The 13,813-nt window shown below is 41.2% G+C and overlaps 1 long non-coding RNA gene across 2 annotated transcripts; it reads right to left on the bottom strand.

The window, feature by feature from the left end:
* Positions 1–2,246: 2,246 nt before the first annotated feature.
* Positions 2,247–13,440, bottom strand: LOC309852184. 2 transcript variants are annotated; one of them, XR_014305129.1, is made up of 4 exons: positions 13,206–13,440; positions 6,985–7,044; positions 3,855–3,971; positions 2,247–2,740 (listed from the first exon to the last, which is right to left on the bottom strand). It is a non-coding gene; the product is annotated as an uncharacterized lncRNA (long non-coding RNA). The 2 variants fall into 2 exon arrangements; XR_014305130.1 differs by lacking the exon at positions 2,247–2,740 and having other exon boundaries at positions 3,503–3,971.
* Between the last annotated feature and the right edge of the window lie 373 nt (positions 13,441–13,813).

Below are 13,813 nucleotides of genomic sequence, written 5' to 3' on the forward strand. Positions count from 1 at the left end.
CACACTCACTGGGCAGCTGGCCTGGAATCAGCAGCTGGAAGAAGCTCTGCAGTGTCCACACAAAGGGAGTGTGGCAGCTTTGAAAATATAAAACAACGAGCTACAAAACCCAAATGTCATTTGGCTTTTGGCTTTAGGGCCAGAGGTTCAAAATCCCTCTTTCTCTCTCTCTCCCTTTCTCATTCCTTCTTTTCTCTCTCCCTCTCTCATAGACAGACATACACACACATTAGACATGCACACACAGTTTTACCCGTTTTACCCATATTGTCTTCTTGCTTGCACCCGCGTCGGTGCCCTCCAGCGGGTATAGACAATCTACTCAGAATCAGTAGTTAATGATAGGGGAGTGAGTCAGACCTGCAGTTTCAACAGGATCTTAAATCACTTGCTCTATAAAACGTATTCTGTATTCCGTCCATGGCAAGTTCCATGGGTTAGGAGACCATGATCAGGTGGGTTTGCTGAATAAAATATGGTCATTCTCAAACATTGTACCTGGACACTTCTAAGAAAAGTGCTGGCCCTTGTGGGTGGTGGGAGCCTGGAGCTCAGGCAGACTGGGATCAAATCCTGGCTTCCTTGAAGGTATTTCTACAAGGTTCAGTCTCTTTGCCGTAAGAAAGACTACCGTCGATCGTTACTTTTATAATTGTTACTATTTATTATGATAATAATTACTTGAAATTAGAGCTGAGGGACTCTGGGGAACCCAGAATAATTCACATCTACTCAAGAGGAAAATATGACAAAAATTTTAAAGTGTTAGTTGTTCATGTAGGTTCCCCAGAAAGAAAAGCCTGAGGCCGGGGCTGTGTGCTGGTAGATTATTTGGGGAAGAAATCTCAAACAGGAGGGTTGGAGGACTGGAGAGAGTAAAACAAGGATGTCAGGAAATCCAGGGAGGAGGAGCTGTCAAGCTACTCTCCCCAGAGCTGGGAGCCTGGTTGCCTGTCCCCATGGGGTTCCTCTGAAGAACTGCATTTTTGAATTACTCATTTGAAAGAAAGAAGAAGAGCACTTTTGTTTACTAGCTTCCCTCCTCTGAGGTTCAAGTGTTGATCTATGGAACAGTCATGCTTTGGAGCTTCCAGGATGCACAAGTGCCGGAAGGTTCTTGTAATCACTCCGCTGTGTGGGTGTCGGAGAGGCCCCAGGGCATACAGTGAGAGATACTCATTGCAGCTGAACCTGGAGGCTGTGGGAGCTACACTGCTGGCAGACAGCAGCTGGTTACCGAAGCAGAGTCCCAGCAGAAGAGGAGCCAAGAGAACCTAAAGTCCAGGCCAAGGGGAATCTTCAAGCTTGTTCCCTAACTGTGGGTCAGTAATGGCAGCGGGTTCATAGCTAGCCCTTAGTAGAACTCCAAACAATGTAAAAGGGGTTACAAATTCAAATAATGATTTGTTTTCTTGGGAGATAGGGAATGGAGGCAAATGCCTTGTTTTCCCTCTTCTATCTCATGTGAACTCTTTTTTTTTTTTTTAAAGATTTTTTCTTTATGTATCTGACAGAGATCACAAGTAGGCAGAGAGGCAGGCAGAGAGAGAGGAGGAAGCAGGCTCCCTGCAGAGCAGAGAGCCCGATGCGGGGCTCGATCCCAGGACCCTGGGATCATGACCTGAGCCGAAGGCAGAGGCTCAACCCACTGAGCCACCCAGGTGCCCCCTCATGTGGACTCTTAAAAGCTTGGCACTATACCCATTTGCGGTGAGATAGGAATTCTTTGTTGGAAGAGGGGCTGCTTTGTGCACTAGGGGAATATCCCTAGCCTCTCTATGCACCAGATTCCAGTAGCCCTCCCCCAACTGCCATCACCCCCTCTCCTCCCCAGGTTGTGACAACCGAAAATGTCTTCAGAGGTTACCAAATTTCTCTAGGGGATGGGCCATTGCCCACCCCTCCAAGCCCCACTGAAAACCTCTCATCTAATAGAGCTATGATGTTTTTCCTGCTTCCGTTTTACCCCATGTACCCCATCCCTGACCCCATGAATGTTTATGCCCCATGCCACAAGCGGCCCATACCTGTGACCAACACCCTTCCCATCAAGACCTGTACCAACAAGATTTTTCTCCGCAGCTCTGTTTACTAGAAGTGCTATTAAAAGCAACTTGATAGGGCCAGCACAACTGGATGTAATTAAGAACAGTTAAATAAAAGAATCTTCTGAAAAAAGGATAAAGGGAGTACTCAGTTTGCTACAATGAGGTATGTTTCATAATATTTTTTATGTGTTTTTCTTCATGTTAAAATGCTCCTCATTAAAAAAAAAAAAATGGTTAAACAGTACTCTGGAGTGTTTCCTTTGGTAAGTGTATACCAGACCAGCAAATTAATGAATAGATAATAGAAGTCTGTCCAGGAACTATTTTTTTTTTCTTTCAAATGTTACATCCTTTTTAAAAATAAACTTCTAATTTTAGAATAATTGTAGATCTACAGGAAAATTATGGATATAATACAGATGGCTCCTCTGTACCACATACCCCCTCCTATCATTACCATCTTCTATTAACATGGTACATTTGTCACAATTAATGAAACAATACTGATCCTTTTTTATTAACTAAAGTCTATACTTTATTCAGATGTCTTTACTTTCTCCTAATGTTCTTTTTCTGTGCCAGGATCCCACTGGGACACCACATTTATCAGTCTCCTTGGCAACTCTTGATGGGGACAGTTGAGAGCATCTTTTCTCATCCTGGGCTCCTAAATTCACAAGCACAGGGTAGCCCTTTAGGGCAGGGCATCAAGGTGACTATGGATGAGAAAATTTTCATTCTCATTGTATGCCAATAATAATGGCAAAATAACTAATTGTTTCATGTTATCATGGATCCTGGGCAAGTGCTTTCCATGCATTATCTCACTTAATCTTCACAACAACCCTGGAGAGTAGGGACTGGTTACTCCATTTTACAGAAGGAAACATCGAGACACAATGCATTTAAGTAACTTTTTCATTGTCCCATAACTAGCAAGTGAGACTTACTAATAAGCAGTATCTGGAACCTATCAAGTCTCTTATGAGGTCTGATGCTAGTGCCTTTTTCTTCTCCTTGTTTCTTTTCTTTTATTTCTTTTTTTTAAGACTTTATTAATTTATGAAAGAGAGAGAGAGAGAGGAGGAGGAAGAGGAGGAGCAGAGGGAGAGAGACAAACAAACTCCATGTTGAGTGCTGAGCCTGGCTTCATCTCATAACCCTGAGATCATGACGTGAGCCAAAACCAAGAGTTGGATGCTTAACCGATGGAGACCACCTGGGCGCCCCTCTTCTTGTTTCTAGCATGTCCTTAACATCACCTTCCTTGATGAAGCCCATGGCTCTTTATTCTACCATAGCTTGTAACTTACTTAGAAATAGAGATCCGTTTTATTCATGTCTCTATCCACAAAGCACTTAGTTCAATGCCTTATGCATTAAAGGCATTTGCTAAAAGATTATTGAATTGAATTTTTTTTAATTAAAAAAAAATAACGTAAGTTATTCTCGCCTCTAAGCTTGATCCGAACAGCTCTGAAAATGAGCTGGCAGAATGCTCCAGGGAGGATAAGAGCTAAAAATACCTTCTCATTAAAGTAATGATCAGAAATACCAGTGAGCTCTGGGAAGAGAAATTCTTCAGGTCTGCTGGCTATATACAGCCTGGGGCGGAGGTCTAACTGTAGGAAGCAGTGTCCTGTCCAGGGCGCTTCCCTTGCCCACACTGGAAAATGACAAGGTGTGGTGGAATGTTCTAGGATCATTGGGGTCCAGAGACCAGGAGTCCAGTGCCGAGCAGGCCAGGCATTGACCCTGTGACCTCCAGAAAGTGTCTTCATCTCTCTGGGACTCCAGTTGCCTCACCTGTAAAATGCTCTTGAAGGAGCTTCAGCAAACTCTTAACGATTCCTCCAGCTGTAACATTCTATGATTTTTAGGTGCAATTATGTGAGTCCTGGAAGCCCTGCTTATCCACGCAGCCTTTTTGGAAAAGGGGGAAGGAAAAAGGAAAAGAAAAACACTTCCATAAAAGTATTTATAGCACAGCCAGTGACTATGAATCATAGCATAATTAATTCTCTTTTATAAAGTTGCCTTGTTCCCTAACTTACTTAGTTGCAGTCATTCCCAAGCCCTGCTCAACAGCAGCTCCATTGACGGATACGGCATTTTCCTTGTCTCTTTGCACTGCGTTAAGTTCAAAGCATCCAGGCTAATCTCTGAGTTTCTGCCAGTTCTAAATTTCGGGAACTGCATGATAGTAATCTTCTGTGACTGACTGACAGACCCAGTTGCCGAAGGATGTGAGATAAATGTGATCTATTTTGACTTTAATAAAGCTTTGGATTAATTTCCTCACATCAGTTTTGTCCATCAAGTTTTATTATTAAGTGGTTTACAATTTAATGATGATTGGCCTAGAAAAATTAGCCACGGGCTGGTTTGAAACCGCTGCATGCTGATCCCGTGGTTATTGTAGATAACAAATAACCTTTTTCTCCAAATGTCTGTGACCCGCCATTTCTTCCATCTGATTCTTTCTGGCACACCTTTCTGATGATTTATCTTTTTTTTTTTTTTTTAAGATTTTGTTTATTTATTGAAGAGACAGAGATCACACGTAGGCAGAGGAAGGCAGAGAGGAGGGGGGAAGCAGGCTCCCTGCTGAGCAGAGAGCCCTATGCGGGGCTCAATCCCAGGACCCTGAGATCATGATCTGAGCCAAAGGCAGAGGCTTTAACCCACTGAGCCATCCAGGCGCCCCATGATTTGTCTTCTTAATAACACCTTCTACAATAATATTTTCTCATCAAACACTTTTCTCTAGCCTCAAATTCTACTCTAGGAGTCTTCAAAAGGAGTTTAGGAAGTTACCTAAAAGTATTCATGCTAGAGGGCTCGAGATAATCTTGATTCTGTTTTGCAAAGTTTCTTCATTTATTTACTGGATGTCTACTTCCAATTTGGAGTTGAGAAACCACTAATCAGTTTCCTTCCTCTGAATTAGGGAAGTGAGGGATGAGGAGGAAGCTAACAAGAGCTGATTTTATGTTGACAAATTCTACTGACTGGCCAAAGGGAGGAAAATTGTACGCCTGAGCCATAGGAATGCATGAGTGTTCACTCTTCCCCTTGAGTCTTATCGCATGTCATGTTTGACTTCGGATGGGAACTGTGTAATAAAAGGTAGATTAGTCCGTAGTTTAGATTTCCTCTTTGACCTTGAGCAAGGAGGTTTACCTACGTGGTACCAATTTCTCCATGGGTAGAATAAAGAACTAGGATGGGCTGGCTTTGAAAACTTGTTCAATAGAAAGGTTCAGGGAGCAATCTGGATTGATCCATTTTATTAAGGTCCAAGTTGGTTCATGTCTAAAAAAAATAGATCCTTATGGGTCATTTTCAAATTTCCTCCTTTTTTTTAATCCTGATTTTGAAAGACAAGCCTTTGGCATATCTCTTTGGGATCATACTATATAAAAGATATGATCATCAGGGTGGTGAATTTACCCAATAGAAATGGTGTTATGCTTTCCTCACCTGAGAGTGGCAGAAAAGTCTGAGCTGCACTTAAAAGTCTAAACACTTTGGAATCAGAATGTAATCAGCCTGCCATAAATGTTCCTGAGAAAGATAGTAGAAAGCCAGACAAGAAATGGAATTCTTGGCAGAAATAACCACTTCTCTGAAAGCCAGGTCCTCAGCATCCACTTGACCCCAAATTGAACACATTTTAAAAGCACTCAGGGATCTCCAGCTTTGTCTGCCATTTCATTGCCTTGAGCCAATCCTTAGCCCTCAACACGCCCTTTTCTAGTGTGGGGTCTTTCAATCATATTTTCAGTTTGTAAGCAGATAGCCATATAGCTGCAGAAAATGTTTGAGGCCCTCTTTCTTGTTTGAATGAGATTCTATTATGTGAGAGAAAAGTTTCTCTTTTTTAACTTTACATCTCATAAAGTACAGCTTATACATTTATAAAGAAACCTTGAGGTGCCACATAACATAGCAATTTAGGGGTGCCTAGGTGACTCAGTAGGTTGAGCTGCCCTTTGTGGGGGTCATGGTCATGACCTCAGTGTCCTAAGATGGCGCCCTATTGGGGCTCTGTGCTCAGTGGGGACTCTGCTTCTCCCTCTCCTTCTGCCCCTCCCTCTTGCTCATGCTCTCTTGCTCTCTCTCCCTAGAATAAATAAAAATAAAATATTTTTAAAAAGATAGGAATTTAAAACTGGGGGTCTCCTGTGTTATCTTCAGTTGTACCCCAAGAGGGTATACCCTGCACTACAGTGAATCTGATTTCACAATGAAGCTCCAAGCCTAAGATCTTAGAATATTGGGGGAAGGGGTTGAGGGATGCCCAAATGTTAGACATAGAATTACAAAGGAGGTGGAATTACCCAGCAGCTCATCTGTCGCATTCTTTGTGTAATGGAAAAGGGCTGGCAGGTCTCAGTATAGTGCAGACCACTTCATTTTCAGAGCTAAGTATCTTGTTTTGTCCTAGGTGGCTAAGCCACAATGAACAGTCATGGTGATCTCTCACCATGTGGCTTCTCTCTCATGATATCTTTACCTGCTGAGATAAGAAATCTGTCAGGGAGAAGCCATGTGTTCAACATAGCCATTTTTTAAATTTCTACTCACTACAAAAATGAACCTTAAATAAGACTTGTGGAAGAAGGGACACTTGGATGGCTCAATTGGTGAAGCCTCTGCCTTCGGTTCAGGTCATGATCCCAGGGTCCTGGGATTGAGCCCCGCCTCGGGCTCCCTGCCCAGTGGAAGTCTCCTCCCTCTGCTCCCTGCTCATTCTGTCTTGCTATCTATGTCTCTCTCTCTCTCAAATAAATAAATAAAATCTTTTTTTTTTTTTAAGGGTTGTGGAATAAGATAAACATGAATTTGAGTTTGGTTTTGCCTAATGTGCTAGCTAATTCCAATGTTTAGTCTTGTGCAGTTGTCCTGATCTAGAGGAGAGATCATTATTTACCTTGGGTGTGTTGTTGGTTTCAGTTGTCTTTTCTATAATGTATGCATTGTCTTCCTGGAACTAGAGAAAATAAGAAAAATCACACAGAAAGGAGAAATAGGGATATAGTTCCTTGTCTCAAAACAAAAACTCCATAAATTCTAAAACTCAACCAAGTTAAACCAAAAACCCTCTCCTTTTGCAAAACAGACACATGGGATTGGAAACAGAATGAGAATTATTCTCACACTGTGTACCACCATTGATACAAAAATAGAGTTTTCATCATTTATATCCTGTGATTCTTTAAGGCAAGTTTTTATAACAGTAGCTCTGTTTATAATTCTATTAATGTCGCATCCCTTTAAATGGTCCTTACTTTCTGTCGATTCTCCTTTATCAAGTCAGGACTTCATTGTGTGCCATTTTCCATAGGAAAATAATTGCACATACTACTAAAACCTGTACATTTATAAATGAGATCACAGGACTTGCATGCAGACACCCAGAAGATAAGGTTATAGAATTTCCTATTTTTTAATCAGCAGATGACTGCCTACCCAGCCGAGTGATAAAAGCATGGTAGGAAGAGAATGGTTAAGGGTTCTTGGATCCATCCCCCTGGTTAAAAAAGATATTAAAACCTTCTTTATATTAAAGATTCTATGGAAGAAAAAATATTGAGTGCTATGTTTTAGGAGAAAGACACTTACAGACTGTGTAACCTTGGACAACTGTATGACTTTCTAAAGCTAAAATATCTGCCCCCAATACCATCATCCCAGAATTCCTCATTAACTGAAGTTGACAATAATTCCTACGTTTTTGTGAAGATTAGAAAAGAATAGCATGTATGGTGATGTACCCAGTGAAGATTGGAACTTTGATCTCAAGTAACCATCATGTGTGGAATCTATCCAGGTTTCTGCCTTTAGGGGTGGTACCTGTTGATCTGAGAGATTTCCTAGAAATGTGCGTACAACTCATACTGGTATCAGTCTATGGTTCTTATGAGGAGAAACCATTGGATTTTGATGAAACAGAGATGTGAGCTGTCAGGGGACATGACCTTTTCCTAACCACAGGTGTCATGAAATCCTGTGGGTTGGGTAGGGCTATGTGGAAAATTTGTGTGAGAAAAACAGAGAGGTATCCTGGTAACAAAAGGAAGGACTGAGGGTTTGGTTCCTCTCTGAGATTCCCAGATAGTGAAATGAGCTGGTTGGACCAAGATGGACGGCCCTGATGAATGCTTCGGGTCAAGGAAGGGTAAAGTGGTTCTGGCTCTGTGCCACTGAGCGTTAAGGCATTTTCAAGAGAAGGAGTGTCCATGACTGAGTATTTCTCCTGTGTTCCCGCCTCATGGTCTAAGAGCCGGTCATCATGGATTCTCCACAAACTATGTAAAATTCCATTTTGAATTTCCTAAAACCCATTCCCTCTTTGTAAAGCAGACTAGTACTGATACATCTTATTGTCTTCCAGAGTGTTCTCAGCTCCCAACCATCTGCAGGCAGCTTCTAGCTTGTTTGGAGTGGGCTGGGAAATTGAGAGGTTTCTCAGTTCTGGTGTGGGAAATGGAAAGAATTCAATTCTTGGTGGTCAAAAAAGGGGGGGTGGAGAAAAACACCAAAAACTGGGGAATGACTCTTCGTATCACCAAGAAAAACACTGGCCTGGTTCTTTGGCCTTTGGTTTCATGAATAGGCTTGTTAAGGATCCAGACAGCATCAGAGCCCCTATTCCCTTGGCATTATGTTTTACCTTAATTTATTCTCACCATTTTAAAAAGGAAGGAGTGGGAGTTTAAGAGAAGGATAGTGGGATAGTCCCACTTCCCCTCTGGGCCAGTCCACCCTCTTGTGCCCTCCAGGATAAATAATTGCACAGGTCCCAGGTTTTTCATGGGTTTCTCAACCGGAAGACCCCACCAGGCAGAAGCTCTCCCTTGATTCTTCACCGCCATGCTCCATCTTTCTCCAGCATGTTGAGGTCTTGGTGACATGTTGGCCTACTGCCAGATAAAGACTTTGTGTTGGCGAGGAAAGATGAAAGTCTCTTATCTTGCGTGATTAGCTTGGGGATGGTATTTGGTGTTCTCCATATAATGCCTATCTTGTTAGACATGGATAACACCTTACGCTTCTCACTACATTTCCATCTACATTATCTAAATTGTTTCTGGGACAATCTTATACAATTGGTGGTATTATGCCCTTAGTATAGATTCATTATTCATTCTCCAAATAGAGTTGAGCTATATGCTATGTTAGGTAATGAGGAGATAGTTTTAAAGGAGCTGGGTTCTTTCCCTTAAAGAAGATGATGAGCCAGTGAAGGACAAAGATAAGTAAATGGACATTGTATTATGGGGAAATAACTACATGGAAGAGAGATAATGTTTTAAGACTATGGTAGAGACCCTGTTGATATAAACCACTGGGCCTTTACTATATCAGTGCATGCTGGTCTGTCTTCCACCTGCCAGCACCTTGGTCTCTTTAGCTAAGGGGGCTTTCCTTTGGTCTCTCAGGCTATTCTTCCCTTGACCTATGACTGGTAGACATTATTATACACATATTTCACGTCCCTTGCTCCTCGGATGGCTAACATAGGTGCATTCTTCCTATTGTTTTCTATACTTTCCCAGTTGGATCGAGCTCCATAGGCCAAGTAATAACTGTCTTGGTAACACTCTATTAGTTCCCCTTTCCTTCTCACTTTGGTACTTTCTGTATTCCTGGGATCACATTCCAAATACACGACTTGAAGTCTAACCCATGTCTCAGAGTCAGCTTCTGGAAGAACCCAAATAAGAGAAAATGATCAAATAAGCATCTTTTAGAGATAACACATCTCTGTGATTTCTAGTTAGAATATATATATTTTCCCATTCTTTAATTCATTCATTTATTTAACAAAATCTGAGTACCTCTTGCATACTTGGCAAAAGTCCTGGATATCTGGGAGGAAGAAAATAGACATAATTTTTTACTTCAAGGGGGGTCGGAGTCTAGTGGCAGTATGCCAATAAAAATAAACATATAGGAAGAATCTTTGATGACTTCAATAAGTAAAACAAAGGAAATCAGAGCTTTAGGAGTCATTTGGAGAAAAATAAACACTTCATTTTATAAATGTAGACATTAACATAAAGAGAAGAGGGTCCCAACACACCTGGCTAATATGAGGCAGAGCAAGGACAGGAATGCAGGTCTGTCTAGTCTAACCCTGTATTCTTCTTAGTATACCACTATAATATACTATACTCTTTCTGGAAAGATAAAAAGTACTTTAACTACTTAACTTTTGTGACTCTTATTTATGTCCAGAAAGGTATGTGATCACATGGTTACCACCAAATAGTTTCAAGTGGAGTTAAGTTCACTACAGAAATAAGTAGGTAAGGAAATAATTTCTTCCACTTTTTCTTAACCCCCCACTCATGGACCAAACTCAGCATTCTTAACACTTAAATAAATAAATAAATAAATAAAAAGTCCTATTGGTGTAGTTGTAATGGATTGGATTGGAAACAACAAGTAGTTTCAAATACTCTTTACATTCTTGTCTTCCATCCTCGATCTCAGAGAAATCTCGTCTTATAGTTTGGGCTTTCTCTCTAGAGCTGGATATGATATGCCATGGAAGGAATGTTGAGCAATTTATCTGGGACTGTGGGTTGGCAGCACTTGGTCCCCCATCTTCAGTAGCTATTCACCAGGCCAAGAGGTTGATGTGGGTCCTAAGTTGTCGTCTGCATAGGCAGGATGTATCCTGAGGTGGTCCAAAGCCAAGTCCAGGGTTTTGTAGTGTTGCTCTCCTCAAAAACAGCCTGCTCGTATACTGTTCCATCTCCCTTCATGCTGTTGCAAGTGTTGGGTGATTTCTGATGATTTATTTACCCATAAATCAAACTAATGGAAATAAGTTCTGATTCTTGCTATCCAATTGAGGCATTATGGTGATTGGTTCTTGGTATACGGTGGTGACTTTTGCTTTGTTAATAAGGTATCTGCAGTCTATAGAAAAGGACCATATGCTCTCCTTTCATGTTCTCCTACGTTAGAAAAATCTAATGAGTGCTTTATACACCTTCATCCCAACAAATATCTGTGTTCCTCAGATTTCTAGCATCCTTTACATTTATCCCCTCCCCTAGGCCTCTAGCAATTATGAACTCCATTGATTATAATTTCGAAGCTCCATGATAACTTGATATATAAAGCAATTGATATTCACAATCTGCAATCTCCCAAATGAATATTTATTTCAGTACTTCAGCTGCAACATCTAAAAATGAAGGTAAATAATTTGACAAGGACCTCAAAAGGCTGGCATATTTTCTTTCAATTGGGAAGTATGTGACTTCTTAAAATAGCTCGGGCTCTTTTTTCATGGAACTTACATGAATGCTCCTATTGATTTTTCATGAGATTGGAAAGGGAAAGGGTTTGGATTACAACATTTTGGGATATTTTTAGAAAGTATTTAACAATCTAAAGATGTAGTTAGAGATTTTTTTTTTTTTTAAAGGGAATGCTGTTATGTTGTTCATGTGATCCCTAGTTAGTAATTAAGGGACTCACACTAAAATGGTCATCGTCATCAGAAAATAATATTGTCCAAGTTCTAGTCAGTTCTTGGTTAAAACAGAAATGAATAAGCCAATTCTGACTCACTTCAGGAGAAAGATGATGGTTCATTCGATTTGTAATAGCTTTTGGGTTCCAGCTAGAGAACCAGGCTCTGGCAGACGTTAAGGGAGGAAAAGTCCCTCCAAGATGTCCTGATGTCCAAGAAGTCCTGATGTGGACTTCAGGATATCATTGTTCCCCAGGTGAGCTTCGTTAAGGCTTCCCAGTGCTTCACCTAGGACATGGGTTGTTGCTCTGTTGTACTGCTCTACGTCCAGACCTTGACTGCTATGCCTTTGGAATCCCCACAAGTTTTCTGACTTTCTACCTGTACTACCTGTGCTTCCTGTTATGCCTTTGGAATCCCCACAAGTTTTCTGACTTTCTACCTGTACTTCCTGTGCACTTATGGGCCAAGTGCAGGTCCCAGCATCTGGTTGGCTGAGCTAAGTAACCTTTCCAGAGTTCAGCTTCCAAGAGACAAAGACTGGTTGTATTGGATGCTCCTTTTGCTTCGTGGTTGAAAGTGGAATTCCCTCCTCGAACCTATCATTTAGGTGACCAGAGTCCTGGTTGCTGGAACAGTCAGGATTTAAGTCTGCCACTGATATGTGATGATGAATGGTGCTCTGCTCATTCTAAAGTGTATCCAGATTTGGATGATGTTATGGATTCAATGTTTGTGCTGCCCCCGACCCCCTTTCATAGGTTGAAGTCCTAACCCACTGGTGTGGTGGAATTGGTAGGAAGGGCCTTTGGGAGATGATTAAGTCACGGGAGTAGAGCTCTAATCATGAATGACATTAATGCCTTTATTTGTTTTTTTGAAGACCTTGGAGAATTCTTTTTTCTCTTCCGCTATGTGAGGAGACAGCCTTTTATGAGCCAGGAAGTGGGTTCTCACCAGACACTAAACGTGCCGGCGCCTTGATTTTGGACTCCCCAGGCTCTGGAACTGTGAGAAATCAGTATTTGTTGTTTAAGCCACCCAGCCTATGGTATGTTGGGGACAGAAGCCCAAATAGACTAAGTCAGATGATAAATGACATGCTTACTCTATGGATTCTAGGATTTCTCCCCAGATTAAAAGGGTGATTAGATACACTAGGAAATCAGACTTTATACTCTTTTACTAAGACACAAAATGCAACCAATTCTCCCTGACCCTTTTCTCATGAAGAAATGGGGATGAGACATACTTTTCAGTATCCCTACCTTTTGACATACTTTCAGGTTTAAGTCCTTTGAGGAGAACAAAATGTCAATGTAATAAGTGAAAAGATTGGCTCTCTCCACAGTCCAGCGATGCACCTCGATCATAAGGACTTTTGTCACTGATGGGCCACAAAGCAGAGAATATATCTACTACTAACCTTGCATACACAACTCTACCAAATGAACTCCTCACACATGTGTCTACTATTGTGTAACATCACTGATTTGTGTGCCCAAAGCAAGAGGTAGTCAGGTATGAAACACCACTAGAGAGAGTAGCTAGACTGACTTATGGTTTATACTGAAGCAAGCCTAGTAGGATCAAAGGATAAAAGGAATTTCTTTCCCTCCAATCAATGATTGGGATGATGATCAAAACAAACCACTTACCAGTATGGTGTTAAATGCCATCTTTTTCATTTTTCCTAGTTTTCAGCCTTTTTTTCTGGGGTATTCACTGACGTTTATTACTCACTTACCCCTGCCCCCATCTAGATGACAAATCCTCTGATGGTCCAGGCAACTTAGGCTGGGTAGTTTTTTTTTGCAGTAGGAGACCATGACTCGATCATATTTGTTTCTCCCATTGCATTCGACGTGTGCTTTGTTTGCAAGTCACTCTCAAAATCACCAATCACACTAGAATTAAAATTTGTCCTGCACATAAAAAGGCTGAAAATGTCTGTTGAATGAGTGAACATGATTCTGAGAGAATAGAGCCATTTGGAAATTATATACATTTCTGGATGTAGGGTCTTCAGGAACTTACCATGTTAAGTCCCACCAAGAAAAAGATTGAGGAACCTCGAGGGATTTATATGTATTTTGTGCTGCTAATATAATGCAGTGAATAGGGAGGAAAACTGTCTTCTTCCTCAAGAACCTTTGTAGCTTCCTGGAAGTTACTATTCTGAGTTTGTCTTAACGACATGATATCTTATGCATTTTTGATTGTCAAAGATGAAAAACCGTGGTCACTATGACTTATCCCGGCATTT

Source organism: Mustela nivalis, assembly GCF_964662115.1.
Source record: "Mustela nivalis genome assembly, chromosome: 17".
NCBI lineage: Eukaryota > Metazoa > Chordata > Mammalia > Carnivora > Mustelidae > Mustela > Mustela nivalis.